Raw genomic sequence first — 20,638 nt, 5'->3', positions numbered from 1 at the left:
CCAGATACCAGGAAAATATACAAAATTGTATTTCCATATACAATCCAGAAACAAATAACTTCAAAAACATCAAATATGTATAAATAATTCTAGTAAATGATTTAAAAAAAATCTCTACACTGAAAACTACAAAATATCACTAAGAGAAATTTTTAAAGACTGAAATAAATGGAGAGAAATAAAATGTTCATGGACTAGAAGATTCAGTATTGTAAAGAATATAGATCTTAATATTTAATTAATTTATTTTTTTAATATTTATTTATTTATTTGAGGAAGATTAGCCCTGAGCTAACTGCTGCCAGTCCTCCTCTTTTTGCTGAGGAAGACTGGCCCTGAGCTAACATCCGTGCCCATCTTCCTCTACTTTACATGTGGGACGACTACCACAGCATGGCTTGCCAAGTGGTGCTGTGTCCACACCTGGAATCCGAACCGGCGAACCCTGGGCCACTGAAGAGGAATGTGCGAACTTAACCACTGCGCCACCAGGCTGACCTAATTCACTTCTAATGGAAATCCAAGTAGCTTTTTTCCCTGGAAATCGATTATGATATGTATATAGAAATTCAAAGAGCCAACAATAGCCAAGCCAATCTTTACAAAGTAAAACAAAGCTGGAAGACTTACTCCACCAGATATCAAGACATCATAAAGCTACATTAGGACAGTGTAGTCTTTGCACAAAGGTAGACAAAGAGCCCGATGGAACGGAATGGAGTCCAGAAACAATTTTTAACAAAAGTGACCTTGTCTTAAGGTTGCTATTATTAGCAAGATGATTTTAAAAAATTTTTATTTTAAACTAATTCTAGATTCACAAGAAGTTATAAAAATAGTACACAGAGGTCCTGTGTAAACTTCACCTCGTTTCCCCATTAATAATGTTTTATGCTACTATAGAACGATATCAAAATCAAGAAATTGACATTGTTACTATTAACGGATTAAGATTACAAGAGGTTTACGTGCACCCACTTGTGTTTGTCGTTTTATGCAATTTTTTATCACATGTATAAACTGAAGTAACTGCCCCCATAATCAAGATATACAACCTTTGCATCAGCACAATGATCCTTAAAGTCTTACTCACTCCCCGCCCTATCCCTAACCCCTGGCATCACTAATGTGTTCTCCATCTCTATAATTTTGTCATCTCAAGAATGTTATATAAATAGAATCCCACAGAATGTAACCATTTTGAAATTGGCTTTTTTTCACTCAGCATAATTCTCTTGAGATCCACCTACACTGTTTCTTGTGTCGATATTTTATTCCTCTTTACTGATGAGTAGTATTCTATGGTATGGATGTACCACAGTGTGTTCACTTATTGATGGAAATTTGGATGTTTACAAGTTTGGGCTTTTACCAAAAAAGCTGCAATGAACATGTGTGAAAAAGTTTTTGCATAGCAGTTAAGTTTTCCTTTTTCTCTCCAGTATTTGGCATTGTCACTATTTTTTATTCTAGTTTTTCTAACTGGTCTGTAGTGATACCATATTGTGGTTTTAATTTGCATTTCCCTGATGGTTAACAATGTTGAACATACTTTCATGTGTTTACTTCCATCTGGCTATCCCTGTGGTGAAATGTCTCTTCAGTCTTTTGTTCATTTTCTAGTTGAATTGTTTTATTTACTGTTGAGTTTTGAGAGTTCTTTATGGATTCTAGACAGTTCTTCCTGAGATAAGTGGTTTGTATATATTTTCTTCCAGTCTGTAGCTTGTCTTTTCATCTCTTAAGAGGGTGTCTTAAAGAGCAGAATTTTTTAATTTTGATGAGATTCAACTTATTAACTTTTTCTTTTATAGCTTGTGGTATTGGTGAGATGTCTAATCAAAGTAACCCACCATATTAGGAAGCCTCATCTAGCTGTAGGTGTTGAGGATCTTCTCCACTTTTTCTTCTAAAAGTTTTATGTTTTGCATTTAAATATATGACTCATTTTGTGTTAATTTTTTATAAGTTGTAAAGTTTAGGGCAAAGCTCATTTCTGTTTTTTCTCTGCTTATGGACGTCAAACGTGTGTAGAGTCGTCCATAGTATTTGTCTGCAGGGTCTGTAATGATACCCCTGATTCATTCCTGATATTGGTAATTTGTGCCACTGTGTATTTCATTGACCTTTTCAAAGAATCAGATTTTTTATTCTATTGATCTGTTCTATCATTTTTCTGTTTGCAACTTCTTTGATTTCTCTTATCATTATTTTCTTCCTTATGTTTATTTTGCTTTTTTTCTTGTTTATTTGGGTAAAATTTAGATTATCCATTTAATAGCTTTCCTCTTTTCCTTTTTTTTCTTCTTCTCTCCAAAGCCCTCTAGTACATAGTTGTTTATTCTAGTCACCAGTGCCTCTGGTGGTGCAATATGGGACGCCGCCTCAACACGGCCTGATGAGTGGTGCCGTGTCCGTGCCCAGGATCCAAACTGACAAAACCCAGGGCCGCCCAAGCAGAATGTGTGAGCTTAACCACTCAGACACGGGCCTGCCCCCTCTTTTCTAATATAACCGTTTAGTGCCGTACATTTCCTTCTCAGCACTGCCTTAGCTTCATTGTATAGGTTTTGATATATTTTCGATATATATTTTTAAAATTTTACTTGAGACTTTCTCTTTGACCCATGGGTTACTTACAAATGTGTTTAATTTCCAAGTGTTTAGAGTTTCTTGTTATCATTATGCAGTGATTTCTTGATTTCATTATGTTCTGAGAACATACTGTATACAATTTCAATTCTCTTGAACTTACTGAGTTTTTATTTTGCGGCTCAAGATATGGTCAATCTTGCTTAATGTTCCATAGGCTTGATAAGAATGTGTATTCTCTAGCTATTGAGTGGAGTGTTGTATAAATGTCAATTAGATCCTAGTTGATTAATGGTATTGTTAAGTTCTTTATCCTTTATCCTTGCTGATTTTCTGTCTTATTGTTGAGAGAAGAATTTTGAAATCTCCAAATGTAATTGAAGACTTTTCTATTTCTTCTCTCAGTTATATCAGCTGTCCTTCCTGTATTTTAAAGGTCTGCTGTTTGGGGCACACAAATTTTTTATTACAATTTCTTTATGATTGATTGATCATTTTATCATTATGTGATGTCATTCTCTGTCTCTGGTAATTTTCTATGCTCTGAAATCTGCTTTATTTGACATTTATAAAGGGAGTCCTGCTCTCCTTTGATTCACACTTCCATGACATTTCTTTCTCCATACTTTTACTTTCAACCCACCTATATCATTATTTTTGAAGTGAGTTTCTTGGTTACAGCATATTTTTGGCTCCTGTTTGTTTGTTTGTTTTTAATCCACTCTGTCAATCTCTGTTTTTTAATTGATATATTTGGACTATTTACATTTGCTGTACTTATTGATAAGTTAGAGAATGTCTACCATTTTATTGTTTATTTTTAATTTTATCCCTCATTTTTCATTCCTGTTTCACTTTTCCTGTCCTCCTGTGAATTACTTGAACATTATTTAGAATTCATTTTGATTCATCCACAGTATTTTTCAGTATATATCTTTATACAGCTGTTTTAGTGGTTGCTATAGGTATTACATAATATATGTAACTTATCACAAACTACTGGTGTCAGCTTTTACAAGTTTGAATGAAATGTAGGAATATTACTTCCATTTAGGTCCCTTTACCACTCACTCCACCAATAATATAATTATCTTAAATATTTATTCTACATATATTAAAACCATATCAAACAATGTTATAATTTTTGCTTCAATTGTCAAACATAATTTAGGAAATATGAGAAGAATAGTTTATTTATTCATATTTTCACTCTTTACCTTCTTCTTTCTTCATTCCTGATGTTCCAAGAGTCCTGGTTTATCATTATCTTATTGTTTACAGAATTTTCCTTAGCTAGTCTTTCAGAGTAGGTCTGCTTATGACAAATTATCTTAGTTCTCCTGAATCTGAGAATGTCTCAATTTCACCTTCACTCCTGAAGCGTAGTTTCTTTGGATAGAATTCTGGCTGACTCTTCTTTGAACGTGAAATTGAAATTGAAATCGAAAATGTTGTGCCACTTCCTTCTGGCCTCCATGGGTTTGGATGAGAAGTTTGTTGGCATTGAAATTGTTGCTTTCCTATAGGCAATGCATTCTCTCCAGCTGCTTTTAAGTTGTTTTTCTTTGTCTTAAATTTTCTGAAGATTGATTATGATGTATTTTGGAATGAATTTCTTTGAGTTCATCATATTTGGGCTTCACTCAGATTTATTATTTATGTCTTTATCCAAATTTTGGAAATTCCCAACTACTATTTCTTAGAATATTTGTTTTGCCTCTCCCCATCTTTCTCCTATCCTTCTGGGAGTCCAATGACATGAATGTTAGGAATTTTGTTATTGTCCCATATATCCCTGATGCTCTGTTCATTTTTTTTCAGTTAATTTTCTCTCTTTTGTTCAAATTTGGTAATTTCTGTTGTTCTGTTTTCAAGTTCACTGAGTTTTTCCTTTGTCATACTCATTGTGCTTTTGTGCCCACCCAATGAGTTTTTAATTTTGGTTACTATCTTTCCAGTTGTACAATTTCCATTTGAGACTTCTTTATAACTTCCATTTCCTTGCTGAGATTCCTATTTTTTCATTTGTTTGAAGCATTTTTATAACTTCTCTTTGAAAAATTGTTATGACGACTACTTCAAAATCCTTGTCAGATAATTCTAACACCTATGTCATTGAGCGCTGGCATCTGTTGTCTTGTTGAGATTTTCCTGGTTCTTGGTATGATGAGTGATTTTTTATTGTATCTTTGACATTTTGAGTTTTATGTTATGACACTCTAGATCTTATTTAATCCTCCTGTTTTAGCAGATCTTCGCTGACATTGCTCCAATGGGGGAAACAGGGCACCACCTGTTTATCACTGGTTGGCGGGTGAAAGTCCAGGCTCTCCATTTACTCTTATTAACCCTGCTGTGGGGAGGGATGCCTTGTTACTACCAAAAGGAGATGGACATCCAGGCTCCCCCTTTGCTTCTGCTGATGTCATCCCATGGGGGGAGGAAAGGGTGTCTTGTTATCACCAGGTGGGGATGAAAATCTAAGCTCCCAACTTGGTCTCTACCAACATCACAGGAGAGGAAGGGGTACCTCATTACCATGGGACGGGGCTTGAAGTCCTCACTTTCCACATGGCCTACACTGATATGGTGGGTGGGTGGGTTGTTGTGAGGGCCACCTCATTACTGCTGGGTGGTGGTGAAAGTTCATGCTCTATGCTTGGCCTCCTCTGACACCACCCTGGTTGGGAGGGGGAGCGGCACCTCCTTGCTGCCTGGTGGGGGCTGGAAGTCCCTTCACTTAGCCTCTTCTGATACAACACTGGGGGAAAGGAGGTAGGAGGGGTGCCTCATTAGTTTCAGGCAAGTATGGTAGTCTAGGCTCGCCACTTGGCCTTGGCTGAAAAGGATAGATGTTTTCCTGTGTTGTTTGTCCAGAGTAGGAGGGTCATTGGAAAAAAAGGTTTCTGCCTTACTAGACTTCCCCTTTCCTGGTTCACTGGCAAGAGAGAGCAGGCTTTTCTTGAAGCTTTTATTTTCTGCATCCATTGGAATTTCTGGGTTTCAGGCTTCTTTGTGCCAAATCCGGAATATATTGGAATCAAACAGGAAATCCAGGGAACTCACCTTGTGTCATTTCTTGAGTCTTGGAGTCTCTAATTAATCTGTCTTCTTTCTTCTTTCCAACTTTAAAAGTCTTATATTTCTTCTATATATAATATCCAAGGTTATTAGCTGTACTTAATGGGAGAGAGAGGGTAAATGGATCTACCTCATCTTGTCAGGAAGGTGATTTTTAAAGGTCTTTGCTTGTTGTATTTCCCATTCTTGTCTCCAAAACTCCAAAGAAGACATTTCCAAGAGGTAGATAGACTCCCTATAATTCCTTGCTTCAAGAATTTGGCATGGTAGAAAGTTTAAGTAGCTAAAAATAATGGCTACTACCAGTATCAGAATCACAGCCTTGAGCATACAGCAAGATTTCAGAGGGGAAGGCAGGATGATGGACTAGGCAGGTAGGCTATCTAACATGGTTCTCCCAGCCCCCATCAAGAGTTCTGTGCTATAGGACTGCCACGGGGGCAGTTGCATGTCCAAACGTGGATGGACAATGTCACTGGCATCCCAATGGTGACTAGTTTGGAAGGACAGTGATGATTGTTGACTTGATTCCTAAAGATGCTTCTCCTATCCTTTGGAACAAAGACCCCAGGTTTTTCGTGTAATGATGGAGGAAGAGGAGTCCCCAAAATGTTAAAGATCACAGGTTTAACCCCCTTGTCAATGTGAGGACTAAAAATTAAACTGAAGGTGATTTAATGAAAATAAATGTCATCTTAAGATTTTAGATTTAAATTCATACTACTAACTTCAATGGTTAATTTCCTATATTCTTTTTTTTTTTGACATTTTAATCACTCATTTTCCTTCAAACTACAAAAATAGCTGTATTAAAAATTTTGTTTTCAGTAGTCAAGAGAGACTTCAGCAGCTCCCCGAGCATGATTCATAATTTACTCTTCTGAAAAATGAATAAACTAAGTGATGAGTTCTCAAATACCACCCTCTACCAAAAATATACATACTTGGAACAGGTAAAATATCCCAAAGACAGAATTTCCATTTTTCTCACATTTACTGTAGGAAGATACAATTCAGAACCAAACAAACAAGAAATCAACAAGTCAACAAATGTTTTCAAGCCAGATCATTTCATTTAGTATATTCCTAGCTATAGCTTTTACACAATTCATTCCTTTTCTAAGCTATCTCAGTTTAGCTATAAACTCTAGAAAACTTTACCTCCCCTTAAGCTTGTGAGAGTCCTTGTGTTTTGCCTGAATCATTGGGAGATTTCCCTGCTTTAAAAGAAAAACAAACAAACAAAAACTAGCTCAAATCTGGTACATATTTTAAACGAAAAAATATTAATGAAAACATAGTTCTGAGGAGGTGGGCGGAGCAAAATGGCGGGGTGAGCTGACCTCTCCCCTCCAAAATACAACAAAAGATTGGAAGAACTGAATTTCAGAGAATAACATAATGCCAGCTCGTTAGAGACCTACAATACCAAGAAGGTGGAGATCATAAACCCTGCTTTACACCTTCGGAGGCACTGGAACGGTAGGAGAGAACATCGCTCCCTCCCCTAGAGTCTGCGATCACTGCGGCACGGGTCGGGAAGGAGCAGGGGAGGGGCCACGTGACTGGGGGATCATCCAGGACTCCTGCCGCTGATTCAGTGGAGACCCGCTGACAAGGGGGAAAGCTTCCGTCCGCGGGGACCCTATAAATCAAGGGCCTTGGGAGACCAGAGAACAGAACTGATCTGAACCCAGACCGGCGCGTGTGAGTAACAGCCCCTCCCCCCCAGCAAAGCCAGTGGGCGCAGCCATCTTGCCCCGAAGGCGGAGAGATAACACGCCGCTGTCGACCCCCATCTAGTGGCGACAGGCTGTAACTGCAACCGAATTCTACCACCATGAGAAAAAACCGCTCCTCTACCATCCAGCAATTTATAAAAGCCCCAGACCAGAAGGAAAACAATAAAAACACAGAATTAAGTCCTGAGGACTTGGAATTAGGTAAACTAAGTGATAATGAATTCAGAGCAGCTATAATCAAAAAACTCAATGAGGTAGAGAGAAAGAGAAACAAGCCGAGTTCTGGAGTTACTTCACAAAAGAGATTGAAATCATAAAGAAGAATCAAACAGAATTACTTGAGATGAAAAACACAATGGACCAGATAAAACAGAATACAGATTCCCTGAATGCCCGTGTAGACAACCTAGAGGAGCAAATCAGCATAATCGAGGACAGACAGGCTGAATGGCGCCAGACAGAGGAAGAAAGAGAACTAAGAATTAAAAAAAATGAGGAAAATCTCCGAGAGATAATGGATTCAATGAGGAGTAAGAACATAAGGATCATAGGAATTCCCGAGAATATGGAAAAGGAAAATGGAGCAGAAAGTGTGCTTAACGAAATTATTGAAGAGAACTTCCCAAATCTAGGGATCAACGGAGAATGTGTGTAGAGGACGGTTTTAGATCTCCTAGATTTGTCAATGTAAAAAGACCCACCGCAAGGCACATAATAGTAAAGTTGGCAAATAGGAATGATAAGGAAAGAATACTCAGGGAAGTAAGAAAAAAAAAGAGAACCTATAAAGGAGCCCCTATCAGACTGTCAGCAGATTTCTCTACAGAAACCCTACAAGCTAGGAGACATATATTCAAAGCTTTAAAGGATAAAAACCTTCAGCCAAGAATACTCTATCCAGCAAGAATTTCCTTCAGATATGAGGGAGAAATTAAATCTTTTCCAGACAAACAAAAGTTAAGGGAATTTGTAACTAAAAGCCCTTCATTACAAGAAATCCTCAAGAAGGCTCTCATACTTGAAAAAAGAAAAAAGGGAGAAAGGGGACACAAGCCACAGACTAGGGAGACTGATGGATAGAACCAGAACAGGATAGCAAATATTCAACTATAGCATTAGGGTGAAAATAAGGAAACTACCAAAACAAGGACGATCGTAGCACTCTAACTACAAATTAATAAGACGAGTTGGAATAAAAAATGAAAATAATTATTTAGGAGGGGAAGAGCAAAGGGTCTAAATCAGTATTGGTCGACTAAGTAAGAGACCACCAGAGAATAGACTATATTATACACGAGATTCTAAATACAAACTTCAAGGTAGACACTAAAATAAAGTACAGAACAGAGTCACAAATCATAGATAAGGAAAAATCTAAGAAACCCAGCATAAGAAAGTGCAGTATTAAATGGGTAGTCTAAAGCACACAGGAAAAGAAACACAGGAAAACAAGATAATGAGCGACAGATTGACAGCATTAAGTCCACATGCATCAATAATCACTCTCAATGTGAACAGATTGAACTCTCCAATAAAAAGACACAGAGTGGCAAAATGGATTAAAGAACAAGATCCAACAATTTGTTGCCTCCAGGAAACACACCTCAGCCCCAAGGACAAACACAGACTCAGGGTGAAGGGGTGGAGGACAATACTTCAAGCAAATAGCAAGGAAAAAAAGGCAGGTGTTGCAATTCCCATATCAGACCAAGTGGATTTCAAAATAAGACAGGTAAAGAGAGACACAGAGGGACAATATATAATGATCAAAGGGACACTTCATCAAGAAGAAATAACACTTATAAATATCTATGTACCCAACACAGGAGCACCAAGATTCATAAAGCAATTATTAACAGACCTAAAGGAAGATGTTAAAAACAACACAATAATAGTAGGGGACCTCAACACCCCACTCACATCAATGGACAGATCATCCAGACAGAAAATCAACAAGGAAATAGTGGAGCTGAATGAAAAACTAAAACAATTGGACTTAATAGACATAAATAGATCACTCCACCCTGAAGGAGCTGAATACACATTCTTCTCAAGTGCACATGGAACATTCGCTAGGATAGACCATATGTTGGGAAACAAGGCAAGCCTCTACAACTTTAAAAAAATTGAAATAATAACAAGCATCTTCTCCAATCATAGTGCTATAAGGCTAGAAATAAATTACAAGAAAAAAGCTGAGAAAGGCACAAAGATGTGGAGACTAAACAACACACTACTGAACAAGCAATGGATCAGTGAAGAAATTAAAGAAGAAATAAAAAAATACCTGGAAACAAATGAAAATGATAGCATGCCATACCAACTCATATGGGATACAGTAAAAGCTGTATTAAGAGGAAAATTCATTGCAATTTTCACAGGCACATCTTAACAAACAAGAAAAATCCCAAATAAGCAACCTTACAGCACACCTAACTGAACTAGAGAAAAAAGAACAAATGAAGCCCAAAGTCAGCAGAAGGAGAGAAATAATAAAAATCAGAGCAGAAATAAATACTATTGAAATGCAAAAGGCAGTAGAAAGGATCAATGAGACAAAGAGCTGGTCTTTTGAGAAGATAAATAAAATTGACAAACCACTAGCCAGACTTACAAAGAAAAAAAGGGAGAAAGCTCAAATAAACAAAATCAGAAATGAGCGAGGAGAAATAACAACAGACTCTGCAGAAATACAACAGATTATAAGAGAATACTACAAAAAACTATATGCCAACAGAATGGATAACCTAGAGGAAATGGATAAATTCTTGGACTCCTACAATCTCCCAAAGCTCATGCAAGAAGAGGCAGACAATTTGAACAGACCAATCACAAGGAAAGAGATTGAAACAGCAACCAAAAACATCCCAAAGAATAAAACCCCAGGACCAGATGGCTTTCCTGGGGAATTCTACCAAACTTTCAGAGAGGATTTAATACCTATCCTTTTCAAGCTATTCCAAAAAATTAGGGAAGATGGAACACTTCCTAACACATTCTATGAGGCCAACATTACGCTGATCCCAAAACCTGACAAGGACACCACGAAAAAAGAGAACTACAGGCCAATATCACTGATGAACATAGATGCAAAAATTCTAAACAAAATTTTGGCAACCAGAATTCAGCAATTCATTAAAAGAATCATACATCAGGATCAGGTGAGATTCATACCAGGGACACAGGGATGGTTCAACATCTGCAAATAAATCAATGTGATACACCACATCAACAAACTGAGGAATAAAAACCACATGATCATCTCAATAGATGCAGAGAAGGCATTTGACAAGATCCAACAGCCATTTATGATAAAAACTCTGAACAAAATGGGCATAGAAGGAAACTACCTCAACATAATAAAGGCCATATACAACAAACCCATAGCCAACATCATACTCAATGGGCAAAAACTGAACCCCATCCCCCTGAAAACAGGAACGAGACAAGGATGCCCTCTATCACCACTCTTATTTAACATAGTACTGGAGGTCCTGGCCAGAGCAATCAGGCAAGAAAAAGGAATAAAAGGAATCCAAATAGGGAGGGAAGAAGTGAAACTCTCGCTGTTTGCAGACGACATGATCTTATATATAGAAAACCCCAAAGAATCCATTGGAAAACTGTTAGAAGTAATCAACAACTACAGCAAAGTTGCAGGGTATAAAATCAATTTGCATAAATCAGTAGCATTTCTATACTCCAGTAATGAACCAACAGAAAAAGAACTCAAGAATACAATTCCATTCACAATCTCAACAAAAAGAATAAAATACATTGGGGTAAATTTAACTAAGGAAGTGAAGGACCTATATATTGAAAATTACAAGGCCTTTCTGAGAGAATTGGATGATGACATAAGGAGATGGAAAGACATCCCATGTACATGGATTGGAAGAATAAACATAGTTAAAATGTCCATACTACCTAAAGCAATCTACAGATTCAACACCATCCCAATCAGAATCCCAATGACATTCTTTACAGAATTAGAACAAAGAATCCTAAAATTCATATGGGGCAACAAAAGACCCCGAATTGCTAAAGCAATCCTGAGAAAAAAGAACAAAACGGGAGGCATTACAATCCCTGACTTCAAAACATACTACAAAGCTGCAGTAATCAAAACAGCATGGTACTGGTACAAAAACAGGTGCACAGATCAATGGAACAGAATTGAAAGCCCAGAAATAAAACCACACATCTATGGACAGCTTATCTTTGACAAAGGAGCTGAGGGGGTACAATGGAGAAAAGAAAGTCTTTTCAACAAATGGTGCTGGGAAAACTGGAAAGCCACATGTAAAAGAATGAAAATTGACCATTCTTTTTCACCATTCACCAAAATAAACTCAAAATGGATTAAAGACCTAAAGGTGAGACCTGAAACCATAAGGCTTCTGGAAGAAAATGTAGGCAGTACACTCCTTGACATCAGTATTAAAAGGATCTTTTCGGACACCGTGTCTTCCCAGAAAAGGGAAACAATAGAAAGAATAAACAAATGGGACTTCATCAGATTAAAGAGCTTTTTCAAGGCAAATGAAAACAGGATTGAAACAAAAAAACAACCCACTAACTGGGAAAAATATTTGCAAGTCATATATCTGACAAAGGCTTAATATCCTTAATATATAAAGAACTCTCACAACTCAACCACAAAACATCAAACAACCCAATCAAAAAATGGGCTGGAGACATGAACAGACATTTCTCCAAAGAAGATATACTGATGGCCAATAGGCACATGAAAAGATGCTCATCATCGCTGATCATCAGGGAAATGCAAATCAAAACTACACTAAGATATCACCTTACACCCGTTAGAATGACAAAAATATCTAAAACTAATAGCAACAAATTTTGGAGAGGTTGCGGAGAAAAAGGAACCCTCATACACTGCTGGTGGGAATGCAAACTGGTGCAGCCACTATGGAAAACAGTATGGAGATTCCTCAAAAAACTAAAAATAGAACTACCATACGATCCAGCCATCCCACTACTGGGTATTTATCCAAAGAGCCTGAAGTCAGCAATCCCAAAAGTCCTGTGCACCCCAATGTTTATTGCAGCACTGTTTACAATAGCCAAGACGTGGAAGCAACCTAAGTGCCCATCAACAGACGAATGGATAAAGAAGATGTGGTACATATATACAATGGAATACTACTCAGCTGCAAAACAGAACAAAATCATTCCATTTGCAATAACATGGATGGACCTTGAGAGAATTATGTTAAGTGAAATAAGCCAGCGAGAGAAAGATAATCTGTGTATGACTCCACTCATATGAGGAATTTAAAACTATGGACCAAGAACAGTTTAGTGGATACCCGGGGAAAGGTGGGGTGGGGGGTGGGCACAAAGGGTGAAGTGGTGCACCTACAACATGACTGACAAACATTAATGTACAATTGAAATTTCACAAGATTGTAACCTATCAATAACTCAATAAAAAATAATAATAATAAAAAAACATAGTTCTAATGCTTTACTCTAGAATAGCTTGTACCAAGTCATCTCCTATCCAAAGTATGGTACAAGAGAAAATTGTTCTATCATTCTAACTAAGAGCTAGTCTTATCCAAATGGCAAACACCATGACCTTGAAAGAGTAGGAATTAACATCTGATAGCCAAGGAATTATATGCTTTCAAACAAGTATTTCAAGCCAGTTCAAACAGACATATACTATGTACATGTGTATGTACAAATTGTAACCACTTAGATGTGTTTATAACTAAAAGCATTTATTTGCATTTTAGAATTCCCAAGGACCTTATAATTAAAACTCATTTTTTTCTGATTAAACAATGTAATTAAAAACTTTTCTAGATAATCTATTTTAATCACCCCTTAGATCTGGCAATACTTTCACTTAAAACTTAATGCTAGTAAGTCTCTGGCCCTGGGGGAAACGTTTTATTGAGCAATATTCTGCCTTAACTTGTAAACGGAAGAATTTGACATGCTTATGGACATAAATTTTAATGAAGCTCGATCACCAGTCTTATGCCTAGTAACTAGTGACTCCAGTACCCTCCAGAAGCTTTTCTAATCAAAGCTCTCATGTAGTGAGTTACATCTATGTAGTTTCTCTACACACAAAGAAGAAAAAGCCCACTAAGGAATTCTTCAAAATATAAAGTAAAAACAAAGATAATTAAAACAGTTTCATCTGATGGAGAGTACCCACACAATCTTTTTAAGAATATGCTCATGTAATCATGATGCTTTTGCTTGTGCTGTGGCAAGAAACATTATATTGTGCACAGGGTTGAGGACAGGAGAATACTGGGATGTGTCAGTGTGTTACTGAAGAATTTACGCTATACACGGATAGTGTAAAAAGGACGATGTTGAACAATAAATAGTACATAGTCAATGTCCAAAAATTCCTGAAAGGACTATAAGAAATAATTCAAATGAAAAAATAATACTTTAAACAAATGATTTATTGAGGTAAAATTGATAGAAAGAACTGCACATATTAATGTGTACCATTTGATGAGTTTGGACATATGCAAACACCACAATAGCAATACCACAATCAAGGTAATAGCCATAACCAATACTTCTCAGAGTTTCTTTGCATCTCTTTGTTTTTGTTTGTTTGTTTTTGTGGTAAGAACACTTAACATCAGAGCTACCTTCTCACAAAGCTGGAATGCACCATACCATACCATGGACTATAGGCACTATGCTATATGGCAGATCTCTAGAACTTATCTAACATAGCTGATGTGACTGAAACTTTATCCCTTTGAATAACAATTCCCTAATTCCCCCACCCCCCACTTCCCAGCCCCTGGCAACTACTACTGTATTCTCTGCTTCTATGAGTTTGACTATTTCAGATACCTCAAAAGAGTGGAATCATGCAATATTTGTCCTTCTGTAACTGCCTTATTTCACGTAGCATAATGTCCTGCAGGTTCTTCCATGTTGTCACAAATGGCAGGATTTCCTTCTGTTTTAAGGTTGAATAATATTCTAAAATATGTATATAACACATTTTCTTCATCCATTCATCTATTGATGGACCATTGGGTTGCTTCTACAGCTTGGCTGTTGTGAACAATGCTGCAATAAACATGGGAGTGCAGAATATCCCTTCAAGACAGTGATTTCAACTTTTTTTGATATATACTCAGAAGTGGGATTTCTGGATTATATGGTAATTCTATTTTTAACTTCTTGAGTAATCTCCATACTGTTTTCTATAACTGCAACACAATTTTACACTGCCATCAACAGTGTACAACAGTTTCAATTTCTCCACAACCTTGCCAGCACTTATCTTAAAATTTATTTGTGCTGTTACCTCCAACATGACAAACATTTGCAATTAAGAAAAACAACAATCTGCATATAAAAGTTATATTAATTCAACAAAAAGTGGGGAAGAAATGAGAAGAAACTAAACCTCTTACTTTTAGAATTGCAAGAGAATCAGCAGATACCCTCTTGTTCTTCCTTATTCTTCACATTTGTTGTCAGTGCTGTTGTGTCCATTCTGACTCCTAGTGACCCTGTGTGCAGCAGAGCTGAGCCCTGCCTGGGCTTTTTGCTCCATCTTCTCACCTTCCGTCCCTGTATGAGACAGTGCTCTGCTGCTGTTCACAGAGTTTTCATGGCCAACCTTTGGAAGTGGGTGGCCAAGTCCTTCTTCCTAATCTGAAGCTCCACTAAAACCTGTCCACCATGGGTGACCCTACTGGTATTTGAAATACCAGTGGCATAGCTTTCAGCATTACAGCAACACACAGCTGCCACAGTATGACAACAGACAGTCGAGTGGTGTGGTTCCCTGATCAGGACACCAACACAGGCCACAGTGATGAGAGCCTTGGATCTTTACCACTAGACCACCAGGGCTGGCTTTTCTTCACATTGGTAAAGCAATTATCCAATGAATGACTTTGGAAGCTCTTATTATACTGCCTGTCAATGAGCTAGCTAGGGTTGGGGGCTCCCCCTTGTCCAAGCAAGAGAGGTTCAATTCTAACTCACCTTCTCTACAACAGGTACAAGTAAGAAATGAGACTTTCTTTTGTTAAGCCGCTGAAATTTCAGGGTTTACTTCATATCACAGCCTTGCCTAGCCTCTTATAAAACTTATTATTGGAAGTAGGGTGCAGTCAGAATACAAGTCTAAACGTATACCACCCTGAGACCTAGGCAGGAAGGATCCCTTCCTGGGTCTAGATTTCACAGGACATCACATATTACACACACACACACACACACACACACACACACACACACACACACAATTTATTATAAAAGACTTTCCTCATTCTCCTTAGCATAGGCTCAGTGTGACCCATGACACTGAATGTCTCCATCTTTTGCCAGATGTTTTCAAAACAAAAGACATCTATAGCTGAATGGTAAATAGGTTTGTGAATATTGCTGCCAATGACATTGGAGACAGACACTGCTTCAGAGTCCAAGAAAGATTTGAAATATGGAAGCTTTGGAAGATTTGAACTCTTACTATGAACTTTGGTAAGAGAAAAGATCAACTTTCCTTTCCTTTCTGCATGAAAGCAGTAGATTCTTGCAGAATATAATATTGTTTAGCAGTACCTTTGAAGATCTGTTTCCTCAATTCTCTCTTTATGTTCCTGTCTTGGGGGTAAGGGGCACATTTTGCAATGGGAACCATTTCCTTCACTGTTAAGTAGGGATAAATGCAGATCTGTATGTTATCAAAGTGGAGCATGACATCAGTTATTTACATTGGCCACCAGATGGACATGAGCACTAGAATGGTGAATAATTTTATATTTAGAAAAATATATAAAAAGACAATTGAATTTTCTAAAAAAATTTAAAATACTTAAAATTAATACTTATCCATTATAACTTTGCCTTTTAATTTTAATAGATAGTTTTGGTTATTTTAGAAGAAATGAAAATTTAGTTACTGATAAGATCAATGCAGATTTGCAAAATTATTCTGATTAAATCCAAATCTGAATGGGTTAGATGAAGTTCCTGAAACCACACATTCCTTACTAAATAAAGATTTAATTGTTAAGCAAACAATGAGACTGTATGTGGGCTTCCATTTTTACTCTTCCTCCAGCCCACAAATGTTAGTGGCGAGCTTGCCTGAACCATGTGCGAGAACTTTTCAGTTAGCTGACAAGCCGTGAGGAAACTTATGCCAGAGGCAGGAACGATGACAATCCATGTGACTCAGAGGCAAAACATCTGACAAAATGTGATCTATAACTCAGGAGGCAGGCCATGAGTCCATTGAACTTGGAGCTCCAAGCAGAGGTTGGAAAACAGAACATTAATAGTGTTTGTTCGTTATAGTGTGGGTTCAACAAGATATTACAAGAGTAAAACACTGGCCAGTTTGGAAGCAGAAATGAAAAAGAGAATCAAGAAATGTGGGACTTTTTGAGATATGGAAAACGAATTGCTTCTATATAGCATATAAGAAGATATAAGATTTTTAAAAGGCTTTGAGAAACAAATGGAATAAAACTTGCATGTGATTAAAAAGCCTCAGGGCAGAGAAGAGATGAAGTACATGACTCCAAGGAAGTCCTCTTAGTTGATTAAAAAGTGCCTCAGCAAATGGACCAGGTTAAGGGTGTACCCATTTCCCCAAAAGTCTTGTTTCAAGGTAACTGGCATTAAAATGAGAAAGAAAAGCACTAGGGTGAGAAAACAAAGGAATAAAGGCTTGAAAATTTCTCCAAACTCTACTTGAAGTGTGGGTCCTGGTACCTGGAACTGATTGGAAGCATATAGCTGAAAGACCTTCAGAGTTTTTGAGAGAGACGTATTCCCAAAGGTATTGTAAACCTCTTGTGAAAAAGCCTGGGAATGCTGAATACTTTCAATGACCTTTGGACCTTAAACTTCTGTGGGCAGAAAGCAGTCTGAGAGGCTATGCAGCCCTCAAAGATGCCATTCCCAATGCCCAATTTACACTGGGCCAAGAAGGATGATGGATGAGCAAGAACATTGCAGAGGAAGAAGATAGGGACCACAGAAACCAATGGATAAGGGAACTCTTACTACCTCTAATTAAAGAAATTTCTGACCCCCAGTCTAGCAGGTCTTCACAATACCTGCCCTACAGATTTCAGAATTGCTCTGAACCAATGATTGCTGTGTGGCTCCCATTCTTCCACTTTCTGAATAGAAGTGTTTGTTATGATTGTCTTCTCTTTGTGCTACTATTGAATATTGCTTATGTGGAGGGCAGACACAGTCACTAGGCCAAGAGTGCCCACAACCAACCTTGTTGGAGAGATTGTTGCATACCACTCAGAGATGTTAGACTCTGATTCAGTGGCTGGATAGGATATTGGGTTTTACCCTTTGAGGGAGGCCTTGAATTTGTTCTGCGTACAGGAGGAAAGGAATAAAAGAATATTTGATGGCCACAGAAGCAGTTCTGTGGTAGAGACATTTAATGCAAGCAGGCTAGGGTCATCAGACTAATTTTGCTGAGAGGAATATGGGTAGGAACGACATATCGCCTCCAGGCCAGATCATAAACACTCCTGTGCAACCCTCTAGCTTTCTCAACGGTGACTCTGAAGAACATGTGTCGGCATGATGGCACCAAGATGTAAACAGCTGAAAGCACTGCATGGAGAAGAGGTGATGTGGAGAGTGGTGCAAGTAAGATACTAAACATGTATTGTTTAGTGGACTTTGTGTGAGTGAGACATTAAACTTTTGTTTGAAGAATTCTAAGTGAAATAAGGCAGACAGTGAGAGACAAATACTGTAAGAGCTCACTTATACGTGGAATCTAAAAAAACCAAACTCGTAGATACAGAGAACAGATTGGCGGTTGCTGGAGGGGGAGTTGGGGGCATGGACAAAATGGATGAAGATGGTCAAAAGGTACAAACTTCCAGTTACAAGACAAATAAGTTCTGGGGATATAAAGTACAGAATGGGGACTACAGTTAACCATGCTGTCTCGCATATTTAAAAGTTGCTAAGAGATTAGATCTTAAAAGTTCTCATTACAAGAAAAAATTTTGTAACTATACGAGATGATGGACATTTACTAAACTGATTGTGGTGATCATTTCACAATATACACATATATCAAATCATTATGTTTTATAGTTTAATGTCAATAAAAAATAAAAAATGGGAAATGAAAGCCTGTGCGATTTCAGGATTTATTTGTTAACAGAGCATAGTCTATCATTTTCTGACAGATACAGAAATTGATATGAGAAATGAGGCACCTGGTTTTCCTGGATGATTTAGTAGTGGAAGACAGGGCAAACTCCTGTTGAAGACTTAGTCAACAGTCAGCACTTCTGCTTCTGGCCAAGATGGGGTAACAGGACCAGCTTTACCGTCCCACTTGAAACAATAAAAACAAAATATGTGAAAAAGCAGCTGTCAAGACACAGGACATCAGGCAACAATGAACAGTGATCCCTGAGAGGAGGGAACCAGCAAGGGGAGCCCTCCGAGTGCCTGAGCTTACTGCCTGGAGAGAATTTTCAGGCCATAAAGGAGTACCAGAAAGGAGAGACCTGCACAGAAAGAGAACTCCGAAGACGTTCAGAGGGTCCCCTGGAGTGTTTAGCAGAGTGCTGATTAGCATATGCATATAAGGAACCTACCCTAGGCCAGGGAATGAATCACTCAAAAGGATAAGAGGGAATATTACCTAAGGCTCACACAGTATTCAGTATAATGCCTCTTCCCACTAGGCAGATTGGAAAACCTCACGGTCTTGGGAATTGTGTAGAGTACTCAGAAAGGTCTTGCCTTAATAGTGGGTGATAATTATCCCTAGGCTAAACCACTGCTTTTGTCCTGCCTAACAAATCTTAAAAACAAGACACAAATGGATCAAAATGCTAAGTAACATAAATGCAAGGCAGGAAAAAAAGTCAAGAATATTTATAGAAATACAAAAATAACCATCACCCAGCAAAGTAAAATTCAAAGTATCTGGCATCTGATAAAAAATTATCTGCAATGGCTAACATTTTCCTAATTTGATTAAAATTTGCAGATTCAAGAAGCTCAATGAACCCCAGGAAACATGAACAATACTATACCAGGGCACATCATAATCAAATTGTTCAAAACAAAGGATAAAGAGAAATTCTTAAAAGCAGCCAGAGGAGAAATACATACGAGGTACATGGGAACAAAGACAATGATCCAGCAGATTTCTCATCACAAACAATGTGTAAGAAGATAGAAGATAGTGGGAAAACATCTTGAAAGTTCAACCTAGAATTCTATACCCAGTGATAATATCTATCAAAAATTAAGAAGAAATAAAGACTTCAAAGACATAAAAAGTTGATAGGATTAATTACCGACAGACTCACAGTATAAGAAATGTTAATGTCCCTTAGGTGGAAAGAAAATGATACCAGGTGGAAGTATGGATTTGCACACAGAAATGAAGAGACCCAGAAAATGCTGTAGGGGAGGAAGACATTTCCTGTAGCCACTCTAGGTCTTTCTGGCTGGACTATGAATTAATTTCACATGAGACAGAATAACAGGAGAAAATTAAACAAAGCTTTATAACATGTATACATGAGAGAGACTCAGGCAAACTGAGAAACTTGCCAAAATGGCAGAGGTTCTCATCTTAAACACCTTTTTCAGCTAAAGACAAAGGAGGATGTTGGGGGTGGTGGTTTGGGGCTTCAAAGGAGAGGAAGGCAATTCACATGGAGATGGAAAAGCAAATGTTTGGTAAATAGAACTTTGATAAGAGTGGGCTTAGCAAGGGTCCTCCCAGTCTGCCGAAACCCAGAGTTATCTATGGTGATGGCCTGTCCTGGGGACAGGCCTTTATTTTAAATTTCTTTTAGGCACTTAGAGGGAAGGTCATAGTTTCTTTCAGAGTCTTTTGTTCTTAAAAATAATCAAGGCAAGGCAAAGACACATATTTTGGGGTGGCCAATTCTGATCCCCCACAACGCAAATGGTAAAAACAACAAAGACTTTTACACGTTTACAAAGTCAAACTACAAAACAAAGTGAGTCCAAAGAAGGCTTGTTTTCATTCATGTATCCTCCACCCTACTCCTTTCTTCCCTCTCTCCTGCAGGTAGTTATGTAAATTTAAATTAATTTTATGTTCACCCTTTCATTGTTTCCTTTGGAAAATATAGCATATATATGTGTTTATATAGAATATGTGTATATATATGTAAATATACACACACATATTTAAGTAGCATTTTTAT

The 20,638-nt window shown here is 37.6% G+C and overlaps 1 protein-coding gene across 1 annotated transcript in view; it reads right to left on the bottom strand.

Annotated features, from left to right (window-relative positions):
• The window catches only part of GLIPR1L1 (GLIPR1 like 1), a 38,596-nt gene that overhangs the window by 16,556 nt on the left and 1,402 nt on the right, over positions 1–20,638 (bottom strand). The gene's annotated exons all lie outside the window — the stretch shown is intronic.

Source organism: Equus caballus, chromosome 28 (genome assembly GCF_041296265.1).
Source record: "Equus caballus isolate H_3958 breed thoroughbred chromosome 28, TB-T2T, whole genome shotgun sequence".
Taxonomy (NCBI): Eukaryota; Metazoa; Chordata; class Mammalia; order Perissodactyla; family Equidae; genus Equus; species Equus caballus.
Note: the sequence above shows the minus strand (reverse complement) of the source record. Positions and strands in the feature narration are given on the sequence as shown.